Raw genomic sequence first — 4,274 nt, forward strand, 5'->3', positions numbered from 1 at the left:
GCTTGCGATCTTAGAGAACAGATACATAGATAGTTAATTCTAGATTCAGTTTTAGTTTTAGTTTTGATTTATTTTTTCCTTAGATGAGGACGATCATTTAAACCTCCTCCTATATTTTTTGTAATAAACTATTTTTAGCATTTAGGAAGTAGTATTTTAACCCCTCTCATGCATTTAGAGAGGGGTCCTGAAATTTTTCAAAAATGTTTCCTCAGAACATGCACTTCTACACCCTCAGAGGAGGTTTTGATGAATGAATGGAACGAGATTTATTTATATCTGTGTTTAATGTCTGCTACTAAAATGCATTTATGTACTCTTAGTAGATATTGAATTAAGAAGAGATAAATCTATATTGTTGAAACTCATGAGTAGAACTTGTTATCAATGGTACTTTTATCTCTTAATAATTTCTGCTTATGTGTCGAAGTAATATTTTATGTTCAGTTATTTATATATGAAGGCTTGAATGTTTGAGTTATCATTTGGCACTTTTGTACGGTGATGACTATTCTATTTATGCTCAATATATGAATGGCTTATTATGCGATATGCTTTTCAAAATTGTTTCAGCTAATTTCTTATACGAAACAATTCATTTTTATCGAATTCTTTTCTCGTAGCGATTGAATGATCTTTATTACCAATTGCTGCTAGAAACTATTTTAGTTTGCATAAGTAAAAAGTTAAATCCTGGGTTATATTTAGAATTAGATATTTATGTTCATTAGGATACAATTGCATGTTTTAAATTAGACTTAGATTAAAAGAATTTTACTTAGAAATCTTTAGAAAAAGGAAATATCAATTCTTATCATCACACACACAAATTGGGAAACTAGTCCCATTATCCCCAGTCAGACCCACCATCCCAAACAGAAAAGGAGTTGCTTTCAAGGTCCGGACTGGGTGGGTATCCCCCTTATTGTAGACCCGATTTTCGGGGCTTCAACAATAAGTTAGTTAAAGACCAAGCCAAGCTTGACTTAGCCTTGTTTGAAATAGAAAGACTTACAAGTGAAAACATAGATCAAAAGAAATTGTTGTAGATATGTAATGAGAAAGAGCATGATTTCAAATAAGAAATCATTAGCTTGAGGACACAATTGGAAGAAGTGAGAAGAGTTGAAGAGGTAATCAACAACCAACTGAAGGAAAGAGATAAACAATGTGAAATATTAGAATCAGAGGTTGTCTTCATGAGAAATAAGTCAGAAAATAGTAAGAGCTCAAAGGTAGCCACAGAAGATAATAAAGAAACACCAAAAAGGCTTGTAGGAGAATATTCCATCAACATGATTAGCAAAGAAGAAAAAAAGAACAAGCATCAAAACTAGTAGCTGAGGAATGAGACTAAGAAAGTGTATTTTGAAAAATGAAATTTGCACCTAGAGATGAGTTTAGGAAGCCTGTAAGATTCCAAAGGAGGGATAACAATTCCTTTGCTCCCCTATTGGAAGATGTCAAGTGCTTCAATTGCCATAAACATGTGCATATAGCAGTTGAATGCACAATTATATCGAGGTTTATCAACAGAAGATGCAACAAAAATGCAAGTTCCCTCAAGCAAGCAATCAATGAAGAACTTTACAAGAAGCTTGAGATACATTTGGTGATGTTGATGAACTTTTATCTCATCGAAAGCAAGGTTTGAGAGAAAAGGCATGGATGGTGTAGGAGTAGATGATGAAGGTTTCAAGAGGCTCGAGGATGATTTTGAGCCAAGTCTTTTGGAAAAAGAATACATGACAACAAAGGATGATCAAATTCATGAAACTGGTGTGCCAAAATGGTTTCAATTTTATGAAGAAATTATGTGCTCTTGGAATCAGTCTGGCATAATAGTGGTACAACGGTATGATAACCTGCCTTGTAATGAATATGAGGTTACAAATCAGAGGAGTTAGCATGTGAGCCTATGGTATCAGTTATAAGAGAAGGAGGAATCTCAAACATATGCAATATGTTATTTGTTAATGTCATATTGACATATACATAGAGGCTTCTGCAAATGCTAGAGAAGTTATCATATAGAAAGTTACAAGTCTAAATGTTACAAAGTCTACATTATAGAGTCTGGAGGATGGTTTCTACGTTTCAAAGGCGGATGATTACATAGTCTTCTTCATCACCTATGGCCGTGGAAATGTTGATTAGTTTCATCCAAACATAGATAGGAATCGATGGATGTAATACAGTTTCAATTGGATTGGTGGAATTGAGATCATGGAATATATACGCTACAGTGCAATATGAAAAATATAAAGCATTACCTCTAGTAGACCTGTGGAACATTACACGATTTGGTGTGCAATGTTAGCAGGATATATAGAGAGATTGCAGAGCTTTTGTTAGGATACATACGAATAGAGTGCAGATACTAGAATAGTTATGTTAATCTGCGTTATTATAGTTAGTGAATACGAAGAACTCATTAGAACAAAAAATTCTTTGCTAGAGAGACCATTTTGGTGTAGCTACTCAAATGTCTTAGACATTGGCAGAGGTTTATGGCATTTGTTGAGCGAATATTGCTCGATGTATGGGGAATATTGCTCTATGTTAACATGCCAAATAATATTGCTTGATTTTAACATGCCAAAGAATATGTGTGGGGCGAATATTGCTCAATGTTAACATGCCAAATAATATTTCTCGATGTATGGAATTTGTGGACAACATGATGATGGAAAAGTTATAAACTACCCCTATTTTGTACTAGTTGTGTAGACTATACAACAAGGTGCTCCTTTGCTTGTTGATTGTCCTGCATACCTATAGAAAATATACTCTTTTGTGAACTGCCTATGAAAGTCTATAAAACTTCTATTCTTGTATTCAAGGATAAGGAAATATATGTCCAAGAATACTGTTGTTTCAGGCATCTATATTGCAAGCACAATCAAAGAAAAATGGTGAAGACTTAGGTAGAAAAATAAGTGAGTAATCTTTCGAACCTGAAGGCAACCACCATTCAATGTCCAACACCAATGTTTCTAAGACTTCATATTCTTGTCATGTAATTCATAGGAACAAATGGTTGGGTTGCACTTCAATTCAAAGATGTTTCCTTGTCAGAGGATAAATTACGTGAAAGTTGTTTAGAGGTTGTCATCATGATGTGTATCTTATATTATAAATGAAAACTTGTGCCTGGATATTTAAGTGAATACAATATTCTTTATCATGATGGTCATTTGTATTATTGATGTTTCTCAGTCTGTAGACCTTGATCATCCACGCGCATTAGAATTTTTGCGTGAGTACTGCCTTCATGTCTCTAATTTCTTTGAGAAAATTGGAGTAGAAGTTATGGTTTTACGAGACCTTTTTTATTTTATGGTTGATCCATCTATTATGGATGAATATTTCGATGATTATATTAAAAATATGCAATAGAAAATGTAGAATAGGGGCATGCATTCCTCTACAACTGATGAAATTCCCAAAGTTATTTTTGTTTAGTCCTTCATCTTGAGAAAAATATATCAGGTACAATATTTTGAAAAGGATATAGGTCGGATTACCAGTGGAAATAATACTAAAAAAATATACTATCGGTACTCTTGCAACAAAGGTGAGTGGGAAATTGACATCTTTGAAGGGTCTCAAAGCTCAGTTGAGGGAGATTCATGGATACCTAGATCTAGTAGCTGATGGAAGGCTTCCACTTAACCATGAAATTATATACAATCTCCAGGGATACCTGGATCTAGTAGTTGATGGAAGGCTTCCACTTAACCATGAAATTATATACAATCTTCAATATGTATTCAATCTATTGCCCAAATTTAATGTTAATGAGTTAATGAAGGCTTTTACAGCAAAAAAAAATGACATGGTGTTGGTAATCTATCTTTCCTCTCTTATTCAAAGTGTCATTTCCATTCATAATCCCATTAAAAACAAAATTATTAACAAGGAACATGAGAAAGTTGCAGATGCTTCATCCTCACCCATAATAGTTGCAACAGAGAGTTAAGTAGATGCTTCTGCTTCTGTGACAGTAAGAAAGATTGTAGTTGGATTATTTTCAGAGGTTATCTTTTGCAGCTCAAAATATTGGAGCTTCTATGAAATTTTTTGTGGTAAGTGGAGAAATAAGGTTTCCTCAATGCGCAAATGGAGAAAACTCCATAAAAACCCATCCAATTGTGCCATTTGAACCATGCAATTTGAACCATGAATGTGTTCATTGACAATATTATATCTATTATAGAGTTGGTGATGTCATAAATTTGGTTCCATGAATGCTCAATCTTCTATCATGCTTG

The 4,274-nt window shown here is 33.7% G+C and overlaps 1 pseudogene; it reads left to right on the top strand.

Annotated features, from left to right (window-relative positions):
- Positions 1-1,664: 1,664 nt before the first annotated feature.
- On the top strand, positions 1,665-3,408 carry LOC149173386 (uncharacterized; annotated as a pseudogene).
- Positions 3,409-4,274: the final 866 nt, after the last annotated feature.

Source organism: Pinus tabuliformis, chromosome 4_2, assembly GCF_031772625.1.
Source record: "Pinus tabuliformis cultivar Carrire ecotype Pingquan chromosome 4_2, CPIR1, whole genome shotgun sequence".
In the NCBI taxonomy this organism is placed as follows: domain Eukaryota; kingdom Viridiplantae; phylum Streptophyta; class Pinopsida; order Pinales; family Pinaceae; genus Pinus; species Pinus tabuliformis.